Source organism: Arvicanthis niloticus, chromosome 28 (assembly GCF_011762505.2).
Source record: "Arvicanthis niloticus isolate mArvNil1 chromosome 28, mArvNil1.pat.X, whole genome shotgun sequence".
In the NCBI taxonomy this organism is placed as follows: Eukaryota; Metazoa; Chordata; class Mammalia; order Rodentia; family Muridae; genus Arvicanthis; species Arvicanthis niloticus.
In genome coordinates, this window is record NC_133436.1 from 18180934 (window position 1) to 18196449 (window position 15516).

Below are 15516 nucleotides of genomic sequence, written 5' to 3' on the forward strand. Positions count from 1 at the left end.
TTGAAATAACAAGAAAGAGAAAAGAATGGACTTCCATTGTCTGAACCTCTGAAGCTCATGGGAGTTCAGGGAGGATTTTGGCAGAGTCAGATCTATATACATTTTTCTAGTTGTAGGTGCTGTTTTGAATGTTCTTCTTCAACAGAATTGCCTCAGCATGAACATCCCCTTAATTTCTAACCTCAGGGTTTTATAATGGAGTCTGGGCACTGTCTAGTCATAACGTACACATGACAAAAGTAATGGAGATGAACAGAAAGTGGGCGAAACGTCAGGTGGTTTGCTTGGGGCCATGAGAGCCATGAAACGAGCAAACATTTAATTTGAGGTTGAGGTCAACAGGAAGGGTGCTAATCTCCCGTAATAACTTCCAGGACATGTGATACAAGCTTTCTTGAGGTACCTTGAGCCGAGCTTGTGGTTTAGAAATGCCAGAATGACATCCATTACGGTAGGTGTTTAACTCACATTGACTTATCCCCTGGAGTAGAACACTGTGAGGTACAGCTAAAAGCTTTCTGTGTTTGGTTGATGACCACGTTTGCAGCCAAATGGAAGAAGCTAGCCTGTTCTTTGTGTGCGTCCACTTATGCAGTGCCTTTCCCTTTGGTTAGTAGTTTACGTGACTGGGTAAGATGAGCTCTGGATGCCTCAGCCTGATTTGAAGAGGTTGTCTGAGTCTGAAGTCAAGAAGGGACGGGCTAAACTGTGAAGCCAAGAGAAGACAGACAAGGCCCAAAGGCTCAAGCCATGCGATTACTTCTCTTTCCATTTTCTCCTGACAAGGTCACATGGAGAAATGACTACTCCTATCTCTCTAGCTTTGGGCATATCATTTCATGTCTGTGCATCTCAATTCCACATCTGTGAAATGGGTGTGATGAAAACACCCACTCACGGGCTTATAGTAAAAAACGAAAGGAGACAACTGAATGCAAACTACTTAGGGTGAAGTTTAGTCCTGAGCAGTTCAATATACACTAAGCTACTGTTATTGATACTATGTCAACTCAGGAAAAATCAATGCTTTAGTTAGGGTTCTTTAGTTTGATAATTCTGAAAACGGCTCGCTGCAGTGCAGTGTCATGTGCATTCTAACGAGTTGAAAACAGAGAACCGAGCATTCATTTATTTAACAAGCATTTTCTGTGGACTTGGCAGTGGGTGGGACTGGAAAGGCAGATCCAAAGTAGCTTCTGTCTTGGAGCATCTTGAAGTCTAGTGGGACAGATATATGAATAAACTGTCAAGGATGATGCGACATTTGTGCTCCATGAGACAGCATGGCAGACCTTGGTCTTAAAAACCCAGAACGTCTAAGAGGAAAATGTGACAAGACTTCATGCCTCCTCAAGTCTGATATTAGAGTTCTAAAGGATTGAAAGAGGGACGTCAGGGACCTGAGAGATTGGTTCAGACCCTGCTGACTTCCAGCTTCGAGAACTCTTGCCCCCAGGCTAGGATGTCTCTGCTGGGTGGGGACAGGAGTTTAGGGAATTCTGGGAAAATTTTGTGTAACTCAGGTTCAAGGCAGAGTGGCCAGTTCAGATGCTTTAAGTGACAGCATTTGTGGAGGATACTTAGGATATGAGCTGGGTTCTTTCTTCCTCACAGGTCCATACAACTCTGGTCCTGGCTTTGAACTCTGTTCTTAGGAGAGGACTAGTGCTGCATCTTAAAAGTCTTAGTGATCATGTTCCTTCTCTAAGATTTTTTTTTTTATTTTTTTAAATTTAACAGCTTTATTGAGATGTACTTCACGGAATGTATAATTTCCTCATCGAAAATTCAGTGGCTGGGCTGGGGAGATGGCTAGATAAAATGGAGAGAGTGCCTGACATACAAGCATTTGGACTAACGTTTGGATCCCCAGCACCTACATAAATGTTGGGTGAGAATGGTGGCACACTTGAAGTTCCAGGTTATGCAGGGCAGATACAGGGGTCCCAGGGCAAACTGGCTAGCCAGAAGAATCAGCAAGCCCCACGTTTAGCAAGAGACTTGGCCTCAGTAAATAGAATGGCTTATATGAGGAAGACCTGTGATACCAACCTTAGGCCTTTACATGCCTGTAGGCACATATGTATCCATAAACACTTGAGCATACATGCACATCTCTCTCTCTCTCTCTCTCTCTCTCACACACACACACATAATAAGGCAATTCAGTAGTTCTTAGCATGTTCAGATTTGTGACCCATAATCATAGACAGTTTCAGAGTACACGCATCACAACAAGCCACAAGCCCCTTAGTTTCCAAACATGGCGACTAAAAATCTGCTTTTAGTATCTATGGGTTTGCTTACTCCAAAAGTATCATATAGGTAGATGTTGCATTCTGAGTCATTCGGCTTCCCAGGCATAGTTTATAATCCTGAACTCTAATACAGCTGTGTTTGAAAATTGATGTTTAAAAGAGTAATTAAAATTATGTGAGGCTCTGCGGTTGGGGACGTAGCTCAGTGTTTGCCTAGCATGCAAGAGTATCTTGCTTTGATCCTGATTGCCATGAAAGCTGGACATCTGGTACATCTTTGGAACTTCAGCACTTGGGGGGGGGGTTAGGAATGAAGACCCAGAATTCAAAATCATTGGCTATATAGCAAGTCTGGAGTGAACCTGGTATATATAAAAAACCCTATCTCAAAAAAAAAAAAAAAAAAAAAAAACCCAAACCAAACCGACAACAGCAGCAACAACAAACAACAACAGCAAAACGAGATCCTAAGAATCTAGGAATGGGACACTAGTCTTATTGTCCTTATCAAAAGAGGGTTAGATACCAGGGGTTGGTGTAATCAGAATAAAGGTTACATGAGGACACCGGCAAGAATAGCCATGTACAAGCCAAGGAGAAAAGCATTAGAAGAGATCAAACATGCCAGAGCAACGCCTTCATCTTGGTCTTGTAGACTCCAGACTGAATAGGTTGATGCTACCAAAGCTGCCATGTGATGTTGTATGAGAGGCCGTTATAGATCAAATGTCTGTGTCCTCACCCAAATTCACATGTTGACGCCCTAACCACTGTGGGCGGTATGTTTGAAGGTGGGGTCTTTAGTAAAGCAATGAAGTTTGAAGGGGCGTGGGCTGATAGGGTTGGCATCCTTCCATGGAGAATGATCAGAGGGTGTATAGATTTCTCATAAGATTGCAGAAGAAAGGACAGTAAGAATATAGCTATCTACAAGAAGATTCCACTGTCTTCTAGTTTCCAGAACTGGGAGAAAATGTTCATGGGTTAAGTCGTGCAGATTGTCATTTTTGGTGTGGTTCTAGCAGACCCAGTGTGGACTGACACATTATGGAGTCTGGTTTCTTTCATTGAGCATGTCTTTTACAAGGTTTAACCCATAATGTGATACTGATCAGTTTTTAGTCCCCTTTTATAACTGACAATCGATAAATTGTGACATAGATATATGCTGTCTTGTTTATCTGTGTATCAGGAAAACATTTCAGTCATTGCTACTTTTGGTTCTTCAATTAGTCAGGCTACAAATAAATATTCATGTGCAAGGTTTTGTGTAGACACACGCTTCCTTTTGTCCTGGGTATGTGTTTAGGAATGGGATGTTCTTCAAAATGACACTGCTATTCATTTAATGTTGGGGACTCTATGGGAACATGTAGCTACTACCTTTGAGAAAGTTCCAGACTCTGAAATGGCTGCCTTATTGTAATTTCTCTACACCCTTTTCAACAGAGCCTGTCTGTTGCATTGGTCCTATTTAGGAGTGTGAAGTGTAATTCCCTGCGGTTCAGATTTGCATTTTCTAAGCAGCATTTAATGACCATTTGTCTGTCTTCACTGGACAGACATCTATCCAGACCTTTGTCTATTTTTGATACTCTCTGATCACTGAAGTTATCTATCATTCTTTACAAACTTTTGATGTAGGCTCCTTATGAAACATATGCTTTACAAGCAATTTATTCCATTGCATGGGCTACCTCCTGATAGTGTTCTTTGAAATGCCAAAGTTTTAATTATTATGTGATTTAACAAATGAAATGTTGTTACTGAGCACGGTGGTGCATGCCTGTAATCCCAGCACTTGGGAGGCTGATATAGGAGGTTCCCAAACACGAGAACAGTCTCAGTTACACAGTAAGAAATTGTCTCTAGGGGCTGGATAGATGGCTCCGCAGTTAGGAGCACAGACTGCTCTTCCAGAGGTCCTGAGTTCAATTCCCAGCAACCACATGGTGGCTCACAACCATCTGTAATGAGATCCGATACCCTCTTCTGGTGTGTCTGAAGACAGCTACGGTGTGCTCACATACATAAAATAAATATATAAATCTTCATTTAAAAGCCTTAAAAAAAAAAAGAAATTGTCTCTGGAAAATAAGTGAAAGTGGTATTTTTGTTGTTATTGCTTAATTTGTGATTTCATTTTTAAAAAAATCGTTTCAAATCTAGGGAAACGTTCACTCATATTCTGCCCCCCCTTTTACATCTAGATCTTTGATTAATTTTATAGATCAAGGAGAGTTGATGTCCATCCTTTAGGACAGATATACAGTTGTCCTGGTTGCTCACTTCCCAAAGGTGTCATCTCAGAACTCTAGTTTTATGATCACAAGAATCAGATCCAGGGTGGAATGCATGCTCGGCAAGCATTCTGTCACTGAGTCACCTGACCAGCCCTGCTGGGGTATGCTTGGTGCAAATCAATTGATCATAAATATAAGAATTTATTTTTGAACGACCTCATTGATCTGCACATTTGTTTTGATAACTAGAGCTGTGCAGCAGTTTTTGAGACGGAGACATGAGTCCTCTCTGGCCTGAGCCCTTTTTTATTTCATTTTTAATAGACATAGTCTTATGTATGCAGTTCTGCCTTGAATTCACTATGTAGGAAAGCGTGACCTTGAACTCTTGATTCTTCGGCATCTACTTTCCTCATGTGCTGGGATTATAGGTGTGTGCCAGTGTCCCTGGTTTATGTGGTACTGAGATCAAATCCAGCTCTCTCTCTCCCTCTCCTCCCTCTCCCTCTCCCTCTCCCTCTCCCTCTCCCTCTCCCTCTCCCTCTCCCCCTCTCTCCCTCCTCCCTCTCCCTCTCTCCCTCTCTCCCTCTCCTCCCTCTCCCTCTCCCTCTCCCTCTCCCTCTCCCTCTCCCTCTCCCTCTCCCTCTCCCTCTCCCTCTCCCTCTCCCTCTCCCTCTCCCTCTCCCTCTCCCTCTCCCTCTCCCTCTCCCTCTCCCTCTCCCTCCCCCTCCCTCTCCCCCTCCCTCTCCCCCTCCCCCTCCCTCTCCCTCCTCCTCCCCCTCCCTCTCCCCTCCCCCTCCTCCTCCCCCTCCCCCTCCCTCTCCTCCTCTCCCTCTTTCCACTATGTGTGTGTGCTCATGTGTTTGTATATGGGGAACAGCCATTGCCCACGTGTAGAGGTCAGAGTAACTTTGTGTCAGTTCTTTTCTTTCTTGCTCCAGAGTCTCTTATTATTTACCACTGTGTGTATTAGGATCACTGGCCCCAGAAATTGTGGTAATTCTTCTGTCTCTGCCGCTCATCTAGTGCCAGGATGATATACACATGCTACTATGCCTGGGTTTACACGACTTCTGTGCATCTAAACCCTAGTTCTCATGGTTGTGAGGCAAACACTTTCCCTACTGAGCCATCTCTCCAGATCCAGCTTTGTTGTTTTTATGGACTGTCTTGGCTATTCTGGTTCCTTGATGCTGTCTAGGATTTTGAATCCCCAGACTTTCTTTGTCTGTAGCTTGGAGCATCAGGTTGGACGCATGTGTTCTAGTACAGCCACACAGGCTGGTGTCCACACAACACTCTTAGTATGCCAGAGCACACATTTTTAGTCCCTAGAGCTGGATCTCATGAACTCAAGTAACTAATGAGTTCCTTATGGAGAAAGAGCTAGAATTCCAAGCCCGAGGCCCCACTGAGATGGTATTCCAAATAGGATAGACACACTTAATCTGATAATTCTCCTTGATTCCTAAAACTTAATCAGCTTTGATGGACAGCTTACCACCAAACCTTGTTGTAGTTATTGTTTAAAATTAATCATACTCTAAAATAAAATTATAAGCAGAAGAAATCACTATAATTGGAATTCACTTGTCATAAGTTATAAAATAATTAGCAGTCATTTAATGCATCATTTGGAGAGACACTTTATTTCTCTGTAGAAAGACATTTTTGGATGTTTTAGGGGGCCTTGAGAATTCAATTATAGATTTTTTTGAGGGGGGACATCTAGTTGCCTTATGGTTAGAGAGGCCAGAGATATTTGTGGGGGGGCACAATTAAACAAAATGATTATTTTTATATAGAAAGGAAAATGCCTTTATGTGAATTTATTTTGAAACCAGCTTAGACCCAACACTCAGTTTTTCTTTGTGAGTTTTTAGGCGCCCCTTCTCATCCTTCTAAGGATGCTTGAGACTTGCTGCAGATGTTTGGCTTTAATCTATTTGTCTTCTTTCCCACAGCGATGGAACGTGCCACTTCGGCTATGGAAACCTGGGTTCTGGTAATCATCTGCCCAGATTTTCTTCAGGTTGACCAGCAAGGGGCACTAAAACAGCGTCTCACTGCCATCCTTTCCAGCAATTGCAGAAGAGGTTTCTGCAGGCAAGTAATTGGGCCAGAACCTGGAAACTGTGAACTCTCAGAGTCAGATCAAAAAACCTGGCTGCAGTCTCTGTGATATTTTTCAAGGGTATTGATATTTTTAAGAGGAGAAAAAAAATTCTGATTGGCAGCAAAACAATTCCAAATTCAGAGCTACTCTTTGCTTGGAAGCTATAATTCTCCTGTCTAGTCAATACTATTAGGAAACCCGGCAGGATCCTGTCATTACTTTTCTGTGAATGACTACATTTTCTTTCCATCCCTGGAACATAATGGGTAAGCCACATAACGAGTCCTTAAAAGGATGAACTACTTGATGTTATGGTGACACGCAATTATTACAGAGCCCTGCTGGTTGGTCTTTTTTATTTTTTCCTCTCTTTTCCCTTTAAAATTTGCCTGCCTATTTATTTCCATCAGCTACTAAAGATGACTCTTTTATTGTTTTAAATAAAGGATTCCATCTATATGCTAGGCACTCGTTATGAATAACTTCTTGTCATAACGAGGCATAGTGTCCTTCAGAAATTGGTGTGAAATTACTGATGCCGTACAGGGATTTTTCTTCCTTTCTTTTTTAATTTTAGTTTTTTTAAAAGTGATTAATCACATCAAAACACTGAAAGATTAAAGTTGATAGAATCTACCCAACATGGTTGATGTAGGTCTGTAGCTTTGTCACTCAGGAGACTTCAAACTCAAGGCCAGCATGGGATACATACAGAGACACTGTCTGAAAAAAGCCAAAAAAGAAAAGAAGGAACACACACAGACACAGACACACACACACAGAGACACATACACACACACAGACATACACATTCAGACACATACAGACACACACACACACACACACACACAGTAAGACACATACAGACACACAGACACATACCCACAGACACACAGACAGACACACAGACACACACACACAACATACACACATACACACACAAAAAGAGGGGGAGGGGATTTAATAGTCCATCAATATAGATAAAAACACCTACTATGCTTGCTTGTTTGTTTTTTTCCAGACAGGGTTTCTCAGTGTAGCCCTGTCTATCCTGAAACTGTAGGCCAGGATAGCATTAAGCTCAGAGATTTGCCACCCTCTGTCTTCCAAAAGGCACCATCATGTCCAGTCCACATTTTAAAAATTCTAAATCAAAGAAATACCTTCTGGAAGTGTGGTCCACATAGCACTATTGACAAAAGCATATAAAGCAAATTAATCGATTTCCATGTTCAAGTATAGGCCAGTGTGCAACACTTGAGACCCATTCCACTGATTTTAAAACATGTGTATGTCATATACATATGTGCATATGTATGTGTGCATGTGGGGTTATGCATGTGTTTTTCGGTGTTTTACATGTGTACATATCAAAGCCCATGATCAATGTCAGGTGTCTTCTTGGATCACACTCTATCTCGTTCACTGAAATAAGGTCTATTGATTGAAGTCAGAGCTTATTGATGTGCTAGTTTGACTAACCTGAATGCTTTGAGGATCCCTGTTTCCACATTCCAATGGCTGGGAGTATAGGCAGGCTGCCATGCCCACCTAACATTGTGGGTCTGGGCATCCAAACTCTGAATCTTGTGCTTGCATAGCTGGTATTTTTCAGCCAAACCATCTCTCTAGCCCCATTACACTGTTTGTAAAAGATGGTTTAAAAAGTAGATTATTTTGGACCTCGTTTTTTGTAGCCTATGAGAAGGGTCTATTACAGCCAGGAGAATTTTGCAGCCTCCGAGAATAACAGAGTTCTTTATTCTTCTCATTATAGCCCCTCCCCCCAAATGCAATCCCAAGTTGCAAGAGACTGATTACTGAAGAACCCTTGAGGATTTATCAGTCAAATGATGGATAGCTCAAGTAGAATTTCTAATATTTTCCTCCTTGCTAGCCAAAAGTAGGAATTGGCAGAGGGACAATTTTTAGGGGTTCAATCATGAAAAGACAGAATGAGTGCGAGGATGCATGACACCCCAGCTTTTGAAAAACCCTCTAGGTGTTCCACTTCAGCTACTTAAAATGACCTTTGCGCTTGCGTATGCCGAGACCTTGGGGACCCACCTCTGCATCAGCCTGAACATTTTTTTTTTCCTCTCCGACCCAGGAGATGGATTCAGAGACCCCTAGTGACAGGCATGGTTAAAGAGCATCTGTTGCTCTGTGAGTGGGCAAGTTGCTCATACGTTGTGGATATTTTCTCTGAATGGGAAAGATTGAATTATTTCCCCTGGCAAGTGTTTATGAAATGCTGACACCTACGAAGCACTGTTCTAGACACACGTATTTGTCCTCGGGATGAACGACATTTAGACTGCAATAATAATAGTAATGGCTATTATCATTGGTGGAGGGCCTTACGTGTGCAGACACTAGAGCTATATTACTGGGCAATTACTGAGTCTTTGCTTGCCTTAGTTTTACTTATTTGCAAAGAGTTTTACCTCATATAATTCCTGTGAGGTTTAATGATGTCATGCATGGAACAGGTCCGGACACACGTGAGTGTCAGTGCTCGTGACAAATATCTCTGTGATAACCGAGAGCTCAACACTAACATGACTGCTTTGAGGATGAGTTAACTGAGGTTCAGGGAGGCAAGAGAACTCAGTCAAGGTCAAATGGAGGGTAAGCTGTGTATTAGCATCTTATCTGTATGGTTCTAAAGTCTACGCTTTCCTATGGTACCGCGCTGTACCTAGAAGCATTCAATGGCCAGCTTGAAGTGACACAGAAAGTTTGCACATCAGTAATCTGTGGCATGGCAATGCTATTTGCAAGCCTCCTCTCCCCCCCAGTTCTCTCTGTTAAGTCACATACATGCTTAGGCACACAAACACACATACACACATATGTACATGCACATACACACACATGCACACAAGCATACAAACATTCTTTCTCTCTCACTCACCCCTGTCTATAATTTTTTTTATTTACTGTTCATTCTAGTAAGGTTTTGTCTGCTTGCAGAATCTATACCACTAGACATATATTTACCAAAATTCTCTAAACACTGCCCTAGGCCCTATATGCTTTTTGGTAGACAATCAATAAAAAAAATATAAATTCATGTCTTTATATTTGATTCTGCATCAGAAGAAAACCTTTTGCCAACTTGCATATTTAACCATTTATATATTCATCATTCACCCGATATTTATTGAGCAGCAATCCTGTACTAGGTAAATTGCTGAGGTTTAAGAACCAAACCCTATACTTTATTAATATGCAAAGCACTGACTCCTAATACCACAGCTTATATATGTTAGTTTAAAAGGACAAAATACAGCAGAACTGTCACTTGTCTTTTTCGACTATCTCTTGTGGTTGCCACGGACGACCAGGAGACAGGCAATTCTATCACTACTTCACAGCTTCAACGAGACACACACTTTCTCCCAGCATCCTTTGTGCATCTTCCCCTTTGGGAACGCACAGCTACACACTCCATGGGGTTTTCCACTGCCAAATGAATCTCCTTCTGAAACCCACAGGGAAAGCAAGTGCTTTCCAAACCGTTCCTTTTTTATTTGAAATGCAAAATGTTGTAGAGAGTCTGAAAAGTGACACTTTTTTTCTGAGCAATGATGAGGATGATTTTGTTGGAAAAAATAGTCCATAATCAAATGTAATAATTGCTGGGGCTGGAGCGATGGCTCAGCCACTAAGAGCACTGGCGGCTCTCCCAGAGGATCCAAATTCAGTTGCCAGCATCCATACCAGCATTCATACCAATCATAAGGTGGCTCGTACCATTTCTAACTCCGGGTCCAGGGGTTCTAATTCCCTCTTTGGGCCTCTGTGAGCAGCTCATGCCTATGATATGCAAATATAAATGCAGGCAAAACACTCATACCCAGAAAATGAAAATAAATAAAATTTTATAAAGATATAGCAATTCCTTCTTGAAACAAACAAACAAACAAACAAACAAAACTCATGTCATGAGTAGCTTCCTGCTCTGTATGTACCTACACACATGCACGGAGAGTCTGAAGATTTGGACGTTGGTGATATGAACCATACATTTATGCCTCCCAAGGACTGTAATTCTTTTTTTCTTTTCTTTCTTGAGAGAGAGAGAGAGAGAGAGAGAGAGAGAGAGAGAGAGAGAGAGAGAGAGAAAGAGAGTCAGAGTCTTATTTATCACAGGCTTCCCAGGAAGTTGCTATAGAGCTGTGGGGGACTGTGAACTTCTGAACCCCCTGACTCTGACTCTGACTTCCTAGCACTGGGATTATAGGCCTGAGCCATCATGCCTCGTAGCTTTACATGCAACTGTAGATTGAAGTTTGGGCATGCTCCATGAACACTCTGTCAACTGAACTACAGAGGTCTCACAAACCCGTGCAGGCTGTATCATCCCTCAGACTTGAGTTTTTCACCCTTGATGTGGCCAACCCCAGACATAGCAGCTGGTATCCAAGCAGTCGATGTGGCTTGGTGGTAACTGTCATATGTATCTGCATTGGGCTTTGGGGTAGAGCAACCTTGACCGTGCCCATGTTCACTGGAGAGGGTGTTCTTACATAACGCTTTGGCTGGTCCTGTCATGGTATCAGGTGTGACCGCTGCAGGAGAAGGATGTGTGTACCTGAGCCCGATATAATTAAATCCCCGAGGTCTTTCATTAAACAGCATTTATTTTTTCTATTTTGTGCTCATCAAGTAGTCTCGTGATGACAGCAGTGCCTTGCTGAGGCTTGGTACTTAAGAGTCATATCTCTGGATGAATCTATTTCTGATGATGAATTAATAATTTAGCTTTGTGTGAGTTACTGTGATTGCTTGGCCACTGGGAGACCGCTTGCTTCCGAGAGACCATTCATGCCGCGCCTCCAACTCTGTGAGACTACACCAAAGTCCACAGCAAGCTGACCAAAGTAAACCTTATATCTTCAGGGACAAATACTCCTTGGCTATCTTCTTCATATTCTGCAGGACTTTTCACCATAAATATGATTTATTTTTATCATTAAAATATTTATTTTGATATAGAAAGTTTTGCTATGTAGCTCAGGCTGGCTTCCTCTTTTTTTTTTTTTTTCCTCCCTAGATCTGGAATTACTGGCCTGCCTCACTATACCCAGAAGATTAAAGACCGTAAGCTCCCCTCCAACAGGAGCCACGTGCATTGTACATGATACTTAGCATAAACACACCTCAAAGGAAGTGTTTATGGAATAAACACTATCAGTAAATGCTCACGGAATATATAACTGGAACAATAAAAACTGTGTGTCTCCTTTGGGGACTAGCAAGCATGTAGCAAGGCAAGCTTAAATTTACAAATAGATTTTAAAAAGATTTTCATTTCTTTTATGTATACGAATGCTTGCCTGCATGTATATATATGCAAGGCATGCATGCCTGGTGTCCCTGAAGGCCAGAAGAGGGTGCAGGAGGCTTTGAAATTAGAAGGAAGGGCAGTTGTAAGTCTGCTCTTAATTGGTCAAGGTTGGTCTACTCCAAGTTGTAAGCACATGGGTGCTGGGAACTACACCGAGGTCTTCTGCAAGAGCATCACGTCCTCTTAACCATGGAGCCACTCCCTAGCTCAACTCATTTATTTATTTATTTATTTATTTATTTATTTATTTATTTATTTATCGGCATGGAGGTGTGTGTAGTATTGGGAGGCCAAAGATCTTTCCTCTGTTTGCTGTCATCAGATACATTTCACACCTGACTGTGGTTGAAGCAAAGCATTTCCCTCCCTACACTTCTGCCCTTCACTCTAGCATTGCTTGCTTTTCGTCAGGCAGATGGTTGGTAGCATGGGAAATCCTTTTGTATCCGCCAGCAGTGATGAGAAACTCCAAGTCGAGGAAAAGCTATTCCTAGGTGAAGACCTTTATTGAGGAATGTGAGAAACAACAGACGGGACCAGATTGGATGTCACCGAAGATCACTTTCAGCAGCAACAGGCATCTCCTTTGTGTCTTAGAGAAGTCTCTCTAGAGGAGAAGTCACACACTGAATGACAATGACAGCAATCACAATGAAGAAGCTTCTCTTTAGGGAGCTGGGGACCCCCACGCTGTTGGCAGAATGTCTGCTTAGCATGGGTACCCTGCATTTCATCTCCTGCATCACACAAAACTGGGTGTGTGGGGGGGTGCATGTCTGTAATCCCAGCACTCAAAGCAGAGGCAGGAGGATCAAAACTGTAAGGTTATCCTAGGCTGCATAGTGAGCTTGAGGCCTGTCTGGGCTGCATGAGATCCTATTTCAAAAATAAAACTAAAAGGACATTTGTTTGGGTAAATCAATCAGTCTGTCTGTCTGTCTGTCTGTCTGTCTATCTTGTTAGTATTATTTTGATTTAACTCCACTATTCCATGGTGTGTGTGTGTGTGTATGTGTGTGTGAGAGAGAGAGAGACAGAGACAGAGACAGAGACAGACAGACAGAAATGAGAACACACACACACACACACACACACACACACACACACACACACACAGATGCTCCAAAGCTCAATTCTTATTTTTTTTTTCAAACTCAAAACCAAATCAACACTCCATCCCATTGTCTTTGATAGTTTACTATTTTCTGAAAGAAAATTACCTCTAGTACTAAACTGTGCTGGCAGTTCTGTACCTTGCCATACTACAAACGACACAGTAGAGACTGCCAAGGATATTAGCTCTGGGATAACTGATTGTGGTAAATTAGTAACACATCGAAATCAGCCCTGGCTTCTGTCAGAGCAACACTGGGCCAAGGTAAGAGCTCAGGGGCCCTAAGCAGAGATCATCTGCGCCCCATCTTCTAACCATGTTTTGACTTGATGATAAGCGGTGTGTGTACACTCTAATGTCAAGACCTGATTTTATTAGAGGCATCTGTAGTTTAGTTGTTATCTTCTCTACCTCCGCATAAAGCCAAGTTTGGGAGAGGATGAGCCAGGATCTGTGCTGGGAAAGAGAAGATTTACCGTTGTTTGCTTTCTTAAGCGGACAGGAAGTTATCAGGCCAGCAGATTCTAAAAGTCTAACCCTCCAGAGCCGTGCATATTTTCTCTTTACAAGCAGCTGTTTCTCTTGGGAGGGCTTCTGGCAACCAACTGAGCTGAACATGGGGTACTGGAATCTGGGTTTAAAAGAGGAATGCTGAGAGACACAGCTTGTAACACACACACACACACACACACACACACACACACACACACACACACACACACACGCTGTGAGGAGCTAACTGATAGTCTTTTGCCTTCTGGTCAGGCAAAACCAGAATCCATCCTGTCAAATGGTGTGACCTCTCTCTTAGTTTGTTTCCCACCTCCCCACAGACATATGCTTAGACGAACCTTGTGGATAGGAATTCAGCTGTGATCCAGCTGTCTTGGGACAGCAGCCACCAGACACAGAACTCCAGAAGCATCATCAGCACCCACAACAACCCCAGCTTCATCTGCAATGTTCCTTTGAGCATCGACATGCTCTCTTAAAGCCATTTCAGGTTGACAGTGGGTCTTGAACATCATCTTGCTCATTCCATACCATAGTAAAGACCTCAAATGGTCCCTTCACACCTAAGCACACCTGCCCACCCAATATTATTATCCTAATAACCAGTGAAATAATTTTCTGACACCGTGTTTACCCATCCAGATATAAACAGTATTCTGATAGGGTTATTGTTCCCTACATGGTAGAAAGTTATTCTCTAGTGTCAAACAGGCAGGGAATATGTGCTTTTAGAGCATGAGAACCAGAGAGAAGTGGGTGGGTAGGTACAGGCTTGCAGGCAGTTGGAGATGCTGGAACAGAAGGGAGGAAGAGACCAGCTCTGAGCAGAGGGTGGAGTCCTAGTCATATGCCACCCTCTGTCCTTTACCTGGACTATCTGAAAGTGTTCCAGCCTTGTCTCGGAGGACTTTCAGGAATTCTGAGAATAGTTTTGGGTTAGCAAATGAGGAGTTGGCTAGAGGGAGGCTGGGTCCTCTGAGACTTGTGGTTGTCACAGGAGAGGCTTCACATCTTAGGTAAGTAGTGAGTCCACTGGTGTCTCATGTGACCTTGAGGCAAGTCTCCCTGCACAGCCCACTTTGGAAAACTGCATTTGATCTAACTCCGACAATCTGGCTTTCTTCTCTCATTTTCTTTTTTTAAACTAAGACTGTTAGTCACCTCCACATGCTCTGAAGAGACTAGTGGGTGACAAAGCTCAACCATCGCCATCATGATTGCAGAGCTGAAGTTCAGAGCCAGCTCTCAAGCAGGATTCCAACTTTCTCAATCACATCCAATTCCAAATCTCCTATACGATCTGCCAACTGCAATATCCTGTTTCAACAGGGTGGCCAACATATGGGGGGTCATACCATTAGTAAGGCTAAAAATAACACTTACCATTGCACACTGGGTGCCAACAGACTAGAGCACTTAGATTTTTTACAGTGTATAGCCCCAGCCCATTGCCATTATTTTTCCATTTTTGGTTTGAGCTAGTCAGTGGGGGGGGGGGGGGAGCAATAAAAAAAAAACCAGTGTAAAGCTGTAGATGAATTAATAGCATATTACGGTATCCATTAAAATTTCTACCAAAAGATAGGATAGACAGAAAAATCGATAATACATAAATAGATAAAGAGATGATAGATTGACAGATATGTATAGATAGATAAATGATACATAGATTAGATAGACAGACAGACAGATAGATAGATCTAGATCAGAGTAAAATGCAGTATATGTTTTTCAGTGGTAAGCTGATAAACCAGAGGGAATATTAATCAACTCTTGAGGCTATCCTTGAACTTGTAAATCACTTTGCCAATAATAAGAACAGTCTCTGTGAAAATCATAACAAACAATGGGGCAGGAGGGAAGAGTGACAGTGACTTGGGGCAGATGGACCCTCACATTTTATTTGACCCCGAGAA

General features: G+C 42.4%; 1 long non-coding RNA gene across 1 annotated transcript in view; it reads left to right on the forward strand.

Annotated features, from left to right (window-relative positions):
* Positions 1-12835, forward strand: part of LOC143439968 (uncharacterized) — a 31834-nt gene extending 18999 nt beyond the window's left edge. The window contains exons 3-4 of the long non-coding RNA XR_013107922.1: positions 6466-6607; positions 11680-12835. This is a non-coding gene — a long non-coding RNA (uncharacterized LOC143439968). The remainder of the gene's footprint in view (positions 1-6465; positions 6608-11679) is intronic.
* The last annotated feature ends 2681 nt before the right edge of the window (positions 12836-15516 follow it).